General features: G+C 39.0%; 1 protein-coding gene across 1 annotated transcript in view; it reads left to right on the forward strand.

Annotated features, from left to right (window-relative positions):
• LOC148060894 (leucine-rich repeat and fibronectin type-III domain-containing protein 2) overlaps positions 1–13,830 on the forward strand; it is a 95,959-nt gene that overhangs the window by 50,880 nt on the left and 31,249 nt on the right. Inside the window, exon 3 of the mRNA XM_087779245.1 lies at positions 9,654–9,730. The gene's annotated coding sequence lies outside the window, so the exon portion shown is untranslated. The remainder of the gene's footprint in view (positions 1–9,653; positions 9,731–13,830) is intronic.

Below are 13,830 nucleotides of genomic sequence, written 5' to 3' on the forward strand. Positions count from 1 at the left end.
AAACATCATCTTATGTTGATGATCATTTCAAATGAGTTCTAATTTTTCGTGATGAACGTTTTGTTAAAACAAACACTAATTTGACACTTATTTGAAATTATAGCAATTCACAAAACAATCTGGCTCCGTATTGAAACTCGTCTGGCAAAGCCCCTCATGTATCCCACACAGACAATTAAGACCACAAATAATACTGTCAGAATGCAATTTGGAGTCTGTTTGAAGTGACAAAATGTACCCCCCCAAAATAATCAGAACATAACTCAAACATTGCATTGCTATGGAAACATGATCAACGTTTCTCTCTGTTGGTTTGTAGTAAATTAAGTTGAGAAGTTTTATAAAAAAAAGAAAAAGTTTTATTTAAGTGTTATAATACAAATTTGTGTTAATTCTTTAATCACCATTTTAAATGTATTGTATTGGCCAGTATTGAATAAAACCCAGTCTTAAACCATATCTAGTCTTAACACAAGATTAATTAATACATTTTAAGGAAGAGTAGAAATTTGGCAAATTTAGAATATAAATGACCAGATTCAGGTTCGAGACAAAAAACGAAATGTGTGGATATTTTTCAGTATAATGAATAAAAATAAAGATGCTAATTTTTAGTTTCTTATTTCCACCTCATAAGGTTTTTGCTATAACTTAAAAAAAAATGAATTTTTTGAATAATGCTGCTCCCACACAAACTTGAATATAATCTGAGTAATGTGGAGACAGCTGGTGACTTCATGATGCCAGCTTGACGGAGAACTGTGGCAGCCTTCTGCTCTGAACACTGTCTCAAAGATTCCCAGCCGGGTTTGTCTCCACGGCTCTGTGTTCTGATGTTCTGCCGCTCCAAAGTAAGGGAAACGGTTGAATCATGATACTGTTATCGTGTTTGAATAATCCCCTGACATCTTGACCATTACACTGTTTGGTCTGCCGTGATTGGATGATTCAAAAAACAGTCATGCAGAGCTGAACTTTTCCAATTTCAGTAGATAATGGTCTTAGGCTATCTGCCCAAACCCACTGTTCCTCCTATTATTGTAGCCTTTATCTGGGAAATTGGCATCATTTAGTGAATGTGGAGCACGGCGTTCCCGTTATCTGTGGGCCAAAGCTGCTGTGACATAGTGTTAATCCCTGATTGTTTCACTTTTGCTTTTGGGGAATAAAACCGATAAGGAGTTCAGCTACAGGTGATGCCATGGTACCATTCCTTTGACAACACGAATGAAAGACTTGGTCCCTTAAATGTATGATAAAATATAATATGGCGGGATAATCTCTCAAGAAATGTCGGTGCAGGTTGTGCCTGCGAGGGAGCGTTGAAGACCAGAATTCAAATTGGGAGTGAGTGATGCTTTAGCTTCAAGACAGTCTTCCCTCTCATCTTTTCAATTTCACATAAGTGGATATGTGCCTTCATCATGCTTTCACTTTTACTCCAACTGTATTCGGGTCTTTGTAAGAGTTATCACCACTCAGTGAGAAAGCCATCCATACAAATCTATTAATTATAACTACTTCATGCGTTTCAAAAACGATTGCTTATTTTTCAGCGTTCCACGTGGACTGGCCCTTCCTGCCCTAACTTTGTCAAATCCTGGTCTGTCCATGGAATGGCCACCAGGGCAACCGCTTGAGGGAATGCCAGGTGCCACACCGGCTCACTACCTTTAAATGTTCCACATTTAATAGTCATTGGAAACAAAAATTAAGACACATACTATCATATTACTCCTTTCTATCTGAAAAACTGGATTAAGGAAATTCAAACCTGTCTCTTTCATTAGATGCTTCTGTTATGTTTCCTACGTCATTTTCCCCCTGCCCAGGTATTACAGGTGTAAATTTGCATTGTTGTAACGTTATGGTAAGTCTACATCCTCAACAAACAAAGAGAACTTCGGTCAAGACGATACAAAGCTGCTAATATTGATGTGAGAAAGGAAATCAAGAAAGCAAAGGAAGATTTTCTTGAAATTAAGTGTAAGAAAATACAACAAGGGTTTGAGAGGAATGACACCAAGGTAGTATACGAAAGTAACTTACAAATAAAAAAATCAGGTAAAACATCAGTGATAGAAGATGCCAATGGACATATGCTAACAGATATCAGTAAAATTCAAGAAGAATGGAATGAAAACATTACTAACCTGTATAATTACCCCATTCACAGAGATGATCATGTCCTGGAAACCCTATAGAAGGTGTTGACGGTAGAATCAGAACCAGACATTCTGGCTTTGACAACGTTCCATCAGAATTATTAAAAATGATGCCACTATTAATATCTTGTATAAAATCTGCACTTTGTTGGGGAGAACACGAAAGTTGCCCTCTCAATGGACAAAATCTTAAATAATCAAGCTAAAGAAGAAAGGAAACCTTTGCAAATTATATAATTACAGGACTATAAGTTAGCTATACTATTGATAAGCCATCCCAGCAAGGTACTTCTAAAAGTTATAAACAGCAGGACGGAAAAGGAGGCTGAAGCTTTTCTGAAGGAAGAGCAAGCCGGAGTTCAGACAGGCTGTAGTACCATTGAACAAATTGGAAAAGTGAGGATCTTAGGAGAAAAATACAGAGATCATCAAATGGAGATTCACCACAACTTCATAGATTTTAAAAAGAACCCAAGTTCTGTTTGGAGGCTTGCACTATATGGATGCGAAACATGGACATACAACTCCAAAATGACTGGACGTATCGCTGCCTTTAAGATGAGTTGCTATAGCTGGCTCCTTGGAATAACATGGAACCTCTTGTAGAGATTGCAGAACTTGTGTTTTTATTGAGAAGCCTATGATCAAAAGACTTGGCGAATGACATTTGAATCATCAAAGTGCCCCAACGGTCCAGGGACAATGGGATCGACATGACTACATCCTCAATTGTTGAAGATGTTCATCCATATGCATTGTCCCTATTAAATGAACGGATGAGTAAAATAAACCTTCAATAGACATTGTGTTTTTACATTTAGAGATACTGTCCTGGTGTGATGGTTGGTATTGGCTCCATTTGTTAAACATTGTGTGGTTCAAAATTGTCACTTTAGACAGATGTTGTATTATTTGGCCAAAGAAGAACTTATTGAAAAACTTATTCAGTAGTGGAGCAGTTTGAGTTTCCCAAAGACCCTATAAGCTATGTTGTCTTGGGGGTTTACGCCCCCAGTAGAGTCTCCCATGTAGTTCAAGGAAACCCATGTCCTTATGTGTGAAGTCCGTATGTTTGCCAAATGGTAGCATTGGCTTACTCTGGGCATTCATGGTCCAGAACCCTGCAGCGGTTGATTGACTACTTTAAATTGTCTGTAGCTTGAATAGACTGAAACCGCTATAAGGGAATAAGTGATAGGAAATGGATCAATGAACTTGTAGCTCTTGCCTGAGCGTGGAACACTATGAGCCTTTCCTGGAGCCGGGCTTCGGGAAACATTGTATAGGCGAGGATTAGGAGTTAGCTTCTTTCCAAAAGGATCCGTCTGTCTTATGGTCCCACAGTCTAAAACTGGGATCATATAGGCTGGGTGATAACAGGACTGGCTTATGATAGAATGCGCCACAATGTACATAACTCTCACTGAAATCAACAACTTACCGGAGTATTATGAGAATTTATTGGCAGGCTGATTAAGAAAAAGTCCAGTACACACATAAATGACAAGATCCCATCCATAACCATCCAGACATTGCATTTCCAACCTCTCTCACTTTTGTTTAAGACTCTCTGATTGGAAACACCAACAACGTTCCTTCACCTTTTCAGCTGGCTGTTACACTCCTCCGAGGCTAGACCGAAGGTTTCATTACCGGGAGGTTTCTCCGTAAATGACAAATGACAATGAAAGAGAGAGGGCGGATAAGCCACAGAAAGCCCCCCTTGTGCGTTTGAGTATACATGAATATAAATCATAAATATCTGTCGGACTTTCGCAGGTCGACGCCAGGATTGTGCCCTCATTACGGTATCCCAGTTGCTGAAATATCCTTTGCGTGGCAAAAATAATGCGCCCTCATCCATCTATCCCGCTCTTCACTGCGGCACCCAGAAGCCCAACAATGCCGCTTTAATCCCCCTCATTAAGCCAGGCCCCGGGCTCTGGTTTCAGTGTGTCTTTTCCCTTATGCTGAGTCCCAGACTTTCATCTACAGTGACACATGTGGATGTTATAGATTTTCCATGTGCGATACAATATGCACGTCAGGAACTTGACATCTCTTTTGGCGGGAGGAGGAGTGAAGTGCTAATCGCTGGATCTTAAGGAGAAGATTCCCTGGCTCGCTGTCATGCTGCTTTTTATAGCCTATTTTAAAACCATACACACATCCACAAGAAGATAGTCTATGTGTTGTCCATGGAAATCGCAGAGGTATAACTGTGAGATCATGTGCATGCTGCACTTGCAACACTCCAGGTGATGCCTTGGGGCGTCAGCCTTAGCTGTATTTATCGTTCTTCCACGGCTCCGCAACATCTGCCCTCGCAGCCACAGAGAACTTCCTTGGCAAGTTGTTCGAAAGCTTACGGCCACTTACACTGATGGACCAGTCACAATAAACAATTCCAGTTCCACATTTCTGTTCCGTAAGCTTCTGAAATCAATCCGCCGCAATCGTGTGAAGGTTAAATTTGAGTATGACACGTAACCACAGTGGCTTTTTATTTTATGGCAGTCGATAAAGGATCAGGTTGGCAGTGAAGGCCTGCAGCCTCACAGCAAGCAGATGATCCAATGCTGGGTATATTCCAAGTGGTTTAAAGTGATAATTAGGGTTTAGTTATCGGTGTGAGGGTGTCTGGTATCTTGTTACCTGCGGAGATCGCCTTTACCCCGTGACCCGAGAAGCAACAGAACATGTATTATGGATCCTCATAAATGTACCATAACCAGCCTTAAACTGTTTAATCGGGTACATGATGTGTTGAGACATCCAAGTGTTTTATTCATAGACCTTCCATATAATCAGCGCTGCAGCATTTTTTCATCATCCATTACTCACTATCAAAAGCTGTGACCAAATATTCATCCTCCCCTAACTTTGGCTCCCCCTTCCTGTGTCTCTTCAATCCTCGAGATGTGACGTGGCACTCCACCACACAAACAGCAGGGGGTGTCATCACAGGACATCTCCATACATCAGAGGAAAAACAACCCAGCAGCAGGCAAAAAAAGGAAACACTAAGGAGTGCTATAAGTTGCTACCCTGACGTAGAGAAGGTGTAGTGTTCTCGCAGCGGTTGTTGTCCTGCCAAATGAATGAATCGATATGTTGGGAGCAGCCAAGTCTGCCCGCAGGATATTTTTCTCACATATTTTGGTCCGTGTAGCTTATTTTCAATTTCACACAGTTTCTTTGCATTGGAGAGTCGATGTTCTAAATCCACAGGATTCAAGTCCAATTGTCTGGAGGGATTAAGGAGTCACGGTGACAACGGCCTGTTTTTAGAGGCACAAACAGATGCAAATGATGCTGCTTTAATAGCAAAAACATGCTTGGAAAACATGAATTAAATGTCTTTGGAAGCAGTTTGATCCCCTTTGCTATGCTTTTGCAGTTTATTTTGACCTAAATATAGTAATATATTAGAGTTTATATATGTTAAATGAATAGGAATTTTACGTCTTTATTCTGGAAGTTTGAAATCTGGATTTTGTGGTTCCTGCTCGAATCAAATCAAAAATTTCACCTTCTTTATAACTATAACCATTTACTTGCTTGAATATCTCAGAACCTATGTGACCATTTTTAGAGAGGGTCTTAATCAAAATTATTATCATTATTATTATTTTTTGTGTTATGTTTGTAATCTTTCTGTGAGAATAATTTTTACCTTTTTTGAAAATTTTCCTAAATACACTAATATTGTTGTTGTTTTTTTACGAAGAGTTAGCACAGCACATGTCAAGATAAGATACATATAGAATATTAACAGGTTCCCTGAATACAAATCGAACTTGCAGGAACCACCAAAAAAACTGTAAAGATCGTGTAATGATACTTTGCGAATTAAAACTCAAATTCAACAATTCTCTTCTTTCGAAGCAGTAGTAAGGTTTGTTCTTTCTTTCGAGATACCTTTCCTGTGCTGCCCTGTTATCTATCCAAGAGGCAGCAAGTGTTTGTCCTTCGACGCCTCCTGGATAAGTGGTCACGGATACAACAATGAGGCCACATCAACTGTGTAATAACAATGTTTGTGAATTCGATAAGCCGTCCTCTCACCACTGCTGAAAGCCTTCTTGCGAGAAACGAGATTAGGTTCCTCCACAGGAGGTAATAGTGTGGAAGATAAATTTGGCATGTCGCTGAAAAACCACACCACTAAAACAAGATTTTAAAGTCGGAGCCGGGGCCTTGTTGGTGTTGCACTTGGTAATGTCAATGACGCTGTGTCGACCGTAAAACTATATTCTTTGTGATAGAAGAGATAAAAAAACGTTATTCCTAGCATCAGGCTTTCAACTTATAGCCAGTTTGTTTGAGCAAACATTCCCAAATAGATCTAAAACAAAACCTTGATATGGTTTTCTTTGGTTTGTTTGTCATGAAAGGGGATGGAGAGATGAGAAAGGTCTTAAAATCTCCACTGTGGCTCTTTTTTTCCCCTTCAAACAGAGGATTAAACAATTTCTACCAAAGACAGTTTAGTTGAACAGAAAAAATCTGTTTTATCCATAGATCATAGTCCAAAAATGTTGAATATGTTATCCTGGCTGTAGAATATATGCTTCCTCAAGTGAGGAGTTTAAGTATCTTGGGGTATTGTTCTCAAGTCAGCAATACCCCACTTTTTTTTAGAGATTCTTATACAATCTAACATCAAGTTCAATCTTAAAGTGTTGGTGAATACAACTTTCCCAAATACAAATAACCAAATAATTATTTGAATTACAATCTTTCCACACAACCTTGAGTCGTAGAATATACAAGTGCAGCTGACTCCGATGGCATGTGCAACATGAAGACAATGCTGGCAGTGAAGCCTTTCACGATGAATTATTCACAGATACAAATAGTGTCAAGCAAATGTTTTAAAAAAAAAGAAAAAACTCATTCAAATGCTGAAAAGAGGAAGCTCTATTGAAAACAAAGTTCTGTCAAGGTCAGTGAACAGCTACAGTCATCAACAGAAGAAGAAAAAAAAGCTGGTAATGTATTTTTTTCCAGGGATAACACAAGGATACAAAGATTAAATGATACTTTTGAGAACATTTTGAAAATCTCTCTTTTCAGGGATGCGCTAATCGACGTCTGCTTCGCTGCATACGGTTGTGATGATATTAGAAGTCTGAGACTATCTAAGTCAGACAGTTAATTCCATATAATTTCTTAATATGTTAATATCATTTTATTATTATTTCAACTATAGTCTCCTCGAAAATATCCGCTATAAACTATGTTTGAAGGTAATTGAAACCTCCTCTGTTAACTGCACTTAATGTGGGTTAAACATTCATATATATCTGGGTTTGTTTGGTGGTTATTTTAGTGGAGAGGATGTTTCGATATTAGTTGTTTATTTCATGTTGTATTCCGTATTTACTGACAACAGCTGACAGTTGTATGCAAATTAATTCTGAGGAGACATATCTGACTTATTGTGATTAAATTCCCCTCATATATTTATACAATAGTCCTCTACATCAGGTCCAAAATGTGTCGCCGACTCCCGAGTGTCCGGTACGTATTCAAAAGGGATAAATAATAACGATTTTAAAATTAGTTTTGAAGACATAAACATATACTTTTGCATCAGTAGCAATCAGATTCTCATCTATAATGTAATTTCAGATGCAAATCTATATGATCATCATCACCTTTTGTCATCCTCAGCTCATAAATAAGTGAAATTGCTCAGACTCTTATTATCAGTATTTTCAATTATTTTTTTAGTTTATTTTTAATATGGAAGTCAATGAGATCGCGTTGGAAACTTCACCAGTTTATTGCCACCCAAAAATATATATACTACAAAACATACTTAAATAATAATAAATAAATGATCAAAAAGTAGGAAGTAAAAATGACTTCACATGCACGTTAAGAACCATAAACCTACCTTACAAATGCTCTGGATTCAGTGGATTTAAAAAAAAAACTCTAAGCACCTACCGTTATTATCCTCCCACTACTTAAAAAAAGACACCTCAAGTATATCTCGCTTCTTACTGTTACTAAAAAGATAAAATGTTAAATTCCTTGGAAGAAAACGTCAGTGTCAAGTCCAATGATCTATAATCATTTCCTCTATCATTGAGGGGAAACGCTCATTTAACTTTTCTCAGGTAAATGTTGGAGTAAAATATCGATAGTGACAGGTTAAAAGGAGCTTGGCGACGTCTAAAAAGCTAACACAGGATTTCCTTGGTTGAAAGTGTTGGTGAGCCTGATCTGACCCAGAAACCAGAGCTCCATTGGGGGGAGGGAGCGCTCACCCTCGACAGGCCGCCAGGCTTGTAGAGCTCATGATAGACGGGTGAAACAGGCCAATAGGGAAAACCCTAAATGAGTCCTGGCTGAGAATGAGGTGTGTCACGAGCCCACAGAGGGAGGAGAGCTGTGAGAGTGTGTTTAAGAAGTGAGTCGGAGCAGAAGGGCAGCGCTCCCACGTGGGAGTCAAAGACGGTAAACAACTGCTAACAGGAGGAACATTATGTCTTCCAAAGAAATCCTTTACTCCCATTCAACCACATGGAGTGGGTGGAATCATTTCACAGGTGTTCGGTTCACAGTTCAAGGATGTCATATCAAATTAGAAAACTTCCTGTTTCTGCAGCAGGTATCGCCAAATACACTGGACAAGCCATTGTTGTCTGCGTTGTAACAGGGGGGAGTTTGTTCTGGGTTCTTAGATAAATTTGGCCAATAATTTCATAATGGTTATGTTTCTTTTAGTCCACATTTATCCAATGAGTCATACACACTGCTTGAATCTCTTAACCCTTGTGTTAGCTCAGGATCAAGGTGACCAGGTGAGACAACACTAGGGTGACGACTTCCTTGCCTGTCTCACCACCATCACCTTATTTGTGATGAAGTAAAAAGAAACAGGATATTTGATTTATTCTGAAGCTATTTTTGAAGCTATATAAAATTGTGGCTCTCAGGTTAATAGACAAATATTGTTGCCGCACTGTTGAGTCTGAAAGTCCCTCAAGCTCATTCAAGTCACATGTTTCCTTCCCCGGAGAGGCATTGTTGAAGCATCCACGACCTTGTAACGCCGACAGACATGAAAACAAACATTTTGAATGCTGTCTCACCCCTACATCTCACTCCCACACACGTTTGTTTAGCAAACACACAATGCTGCTCAGTGTGTTGGCGTGGCGGATAAAAACGGGCGGACGACGTGAAGCGCTGCTCATGGAATTGTAATGTCACTGGGAAGCGAACACCCTGTTGTGCTGAAATTCAATCATTTTGCCAGAAACCATTCACAAATCCCTCCAGTCTCCCACTCCGACTAGAGCAGATTCCAACCTTTTTTAACAACACAATACTCGTCATAGAGCCGAGCTCTTGGAATTGCATGGCTGCTTAATGCTGGGTTAATATGCTCAGCTTCATGCTTGCTCACGTGGTCATGGTGACGACCTGTTCCGTTCCTCAGCCTTGAGAGTCTTTTCTTGGTGTTTGCAGGCTGGATTCCTTCAGAAGAGGACGTGAGGCCGACAGAGTTTTCCACTGACCATATGGCTCAATACCGTGAGAATTAGGTAAGACGTTATCTTTTTGTCTGTAGTAGCGAACACAGATCAAGACTACATATATGTGACTTCATTCACTGATATGGGAAACAACCATTTAAAATGATGGAGTGGGACACCAAGAGATTGAAAGAGTCAAAATGCTTTTAATACCAATATTTTCTGCACCACAGACTGGTTTAATGTCAACATTATCTTTTATATTTGATATAAAAAGGAACAAGAGAGACTAAACAGAGATTGACCAACAAAAAAGTGCATGAAAGACACATCTCACAAAAACGCTGAATGAGCAGGAGCTATAAACTGGTTTCTCTGCAACAGGATGATTGAAGCAATTTTTTCAATCAAACAAAAATGATCTTATTTCACAGAGTTGCTGAGACTCTTGACCAGGTATAACCTGATCAACAGACAAGTTGGTGAAACACTCAGACACCCAAAACAATGTTGTATACTGTCTTATAGAAACTTGTGTTTTGGACTTGGTGGGCTTCCCCTATTAATTAAATATAAAATATAAAATATAAAATTTAAATTTAATGATTAATTGTAATTTTATTCTCATGGAAAGGATGAAATGAGTTACTAAGCTTCAGTGACAGCAAAACAACAGCATAGGAGAATGAATGAACATTTTAAAATAATAATATATATATATGTTTTTAACTATTCATTGCAAAAAAACAGGTGTATAAAACAGCAAGACCTTCGGAATAAGTCGACCTCGTCCAGCCCTATGTCTGAGCCCTGCCGCAGTCGAAAATCTTAAAGATTTATCGACTTTTCTGCTGCAGCTTCAACTCTACACTGGAAATGACCCGAAGAAAGTCTTTTTTTTTCCCCTTAAAAGAAGCTTATGAATCAAACTCAGGACTTGCCAGGATAGCTGCTTTTTGTACCTGAATGACAGGAAGCTTAAGGGGCAGGTGATGAACTGGAGGTGTTAACATCTGATGTATGAATTTTAAGCATCCTTCTCTCTTCTCACCCATCCTTCAGCCCGCAAGTTAGCGTCGACGAAATTGAAACTCTGTCAGGGCGCGATGAATTAACATTTTCTGAGAAAGTATGAACTAAGAATTTTTGTTTGATTATCATTTACCTTGTGGCTGAAGTTGATTTAGCATTCCACATTACACAACCTGGTTCAGAATGACTGACAGGCACCTGAATATGGATTGATTTGTGTGGTCTTCAAGATGTGCACCACCCGGGGCGTCATTGAGACGTGAACAATTGAAACTCAGGACTGGAGTTTAAGATCGCACGGGTCTGACATTAAAGCTGAACAAAGCACACCGGCGTGAAGGTGAAGAACTGCATATTTAAAAGCTAATTTTCTTGATTTTTGTTGACAAAAAAAACACATAAATACATGATTTGTACTAATGTCCCTTTAACCCATATGTTACTCAAAAAACAAATGTGTTTTATGTATCCCCTGTGACTTAAATGACCTCCGTGGTTTAGAAATAGGCAGTGGTGGAGGTCATTCACCTTGAACCAGAGACAACAAAAGGTATACCTCAAACACATTTGTTTTGAGGCCTTCACGTCACATTGACCCGGAGATAACACAAGGGACAAAAGTATTCAATGTAGAAGCTTTTATAGATTATATTTTGTAGATTAAATAAAAATGTGTTTTTCCAAAAGTCTACTTTATTAATGGTTATACATTATAATGCGATATAAAACAGTCTCACTAAGGGTCAGTTCTTTTATTTTTTTTATTCACTTGTTAATTACGTGTTATATAGAAATGATTCAATTTTCAAACATTATATTGTACGTTCATGAGTTAATTTAACGATTATTACAGATTTTTTTAAGTGTATGTTAAGTACAGACACACTGGAGATTGAATCCCGACACGCCGTTGTTGGGCGGGTCTGGTCAGAGGTTAGCGGTTAATGAAAAACCATTTTGATAGAGAGACGTTTTCATAAAACAGTGAGCAGAGGAATAATGACTCAATTTGAAAAACATTAAGAAGATCTGACAACCCTTTAATTGGTAGCTCACCTCAAGGGAACGTCTGAGGAAACCCATCATGCATTGTGTTAATTAATCCGCCCCTTCATACTTCAGAAGTCTGATATCTTAATGGAAACACACAGATGTGGATGTTCGCTTTAGTACGACATCTTTGCCGTCAGATTGTGAGAGCATTTACTTGGACCGATGCTTTTCAAACTCCATGATGGAAATTGAGTCCCAAGAATGCTGCAACTTTTGAAAGTTCAGTGTTTTTGTTGCAGAAAAGTTACCGCAGTGACAGTTATCTGCTAGACTTTCCAATTTCCTGAGGTCAAGTTTGGCTTTACTGGAGACATTCAGGATGGTAGAGGTAGCATAACATAGTAACAAAGAAATTACATTTAAAAATGTTTTCCTGGTCGCACATGTAGTTTTTCATTAGCAAGTAGCGAATGTTTTCTTTGGTCAGTCGGGCTGATTTCCATTACCTAGAAAGAAGAGTGACTCATCACTGTAGAATTGTCGGAACTGTCCAGGTGCTGAAAACAGGACCAGCATAATTGTTGGACGTGACACAAAGCTAACAAATACAGAATATGTTATTTTCATCGAGAAATTTATATGCCATATCTCTATATATACAGTACATATACAGTATATTTGTTTTCCGGATGAAACCCTGAGGCCAGGAAAAGCGGGTGTACTGGTGGAGCATAAGCAGAAAAGAGTGAAGGAAAATGTCATTTCTGTCTCACACACCTCAGGACATAAAGCCACATATCATGCTACGGAGCAATTTTGTGCGGTTCCAGGCTAAAAAAGATGAAAGTAAAGCGATCAAAGTCACAGGAAAGAGCGAGGGTTCTGATTGCAGCACAATCAGACGGAGATATCAGTGTGGTGTCCCACTTCTTTCATCTGGTGGTCAAGTCAGGTTTTCTGATTTTTTGGGGGGGTTGGTTATTTTAGCTCATTAGTTAATCTAAAATATGAAATATGAGGCCGATGTGTTCATTTCTGATCATATTTGTAGATGCAACAGCTGAGCATTTTTGTTCAGTGTAGAAATGCACAATTCTTGTGAATGTGTCCACAGGCATCACTTGTGTCTAATTTAGCAACCACATACCTTTTTTTTTTTTACAACTCACAATACCCTAACCCTAACACAATAAAAGTTCAGTATCTGTTGTGTGATGATGGACATTGGACAGCATGTTGTGAACACTATGGTCTAAGATCTGATACAGTCAGTAAAGAAGATAACAAAAACTGTGAAATAAAATAAAGAGTTACAAGTTGTGAAGAAACCCTAGCCTAAGGTAGTATCTCATCCACAGAGACATAGAAGCCACCGCGACTTCACTGAGACATTGCAACAACATTGTGGTGAACACTAGAAACGTTACGGAAACTATAAAGATGACACAAGCATTGTCCCCGAGACGTGGCTGCAATGTCTCCTTGCTCTTCTTTGTCTCAAGAAGGTTGCAGAGAGGTATCAGACAAATCTCTAAACTAGGACCCAAACTAGTCTCCAGGTCCCTGAGATTGAGCTTATCATCATTAGCATTGCCTTTATCAAGTGTACACTCGTTTAAAACCCATGTAGTGCAAAATACCACACCGTTTAACCAACAGATTACTTTTATGTCTTCGTCAGATTCTCTCAGGCGAACGGAGTAAGTACAGTTAAGAAAACACTATTTGAAGCCATTTCTCTGTAAGATTTGCATCTGAAAGGCATAATTGTGTTGTGTCTGTGTAACCTCGTAGCATTGTGTGGGCACTTTATTATGAGGATCTGTTTTCTGCCAACAAAGATCTGGGTCTAATCAGCAGACACGCCGGAGCGTGTTTTTAAAGTCTTATTATAATTGCAGAGCAGTAATTGTGCATGTGTAATGAGTCTGTTTGAGGTTGTTTAAGACGGAGCTCAGCAAACCCGCTATTCCAAAAGTGCTTAAAGAAACCCGCACTTGCAAAAGGACTGAAGTCAAACGCGTCTTCATCATCAACACTGTCGTTAAATAGTGATTTAAGATTTGTGTTCCAGTGTGTCAACATTGTGACACACAAGAGATTCTCCATCTGCCACGGCGGCGTTTAAGAAGCTCCTCGCTGCT

The sequence above is a fragment of the Callionymus lyra genome, chromosome 18 (genome assembly GCF_982586985.1).
Source record: "Callionymus lyra chromosome 18, fCalLyr1.hap1.1, whole genome shotgun sequence".
Taxonomy (NCBI): Eukaryota; Metazoa; Chordata; class Actinopteri; order Syngnathiformes; family Callionymidae; genus Callionymus; species Callionymus lyra.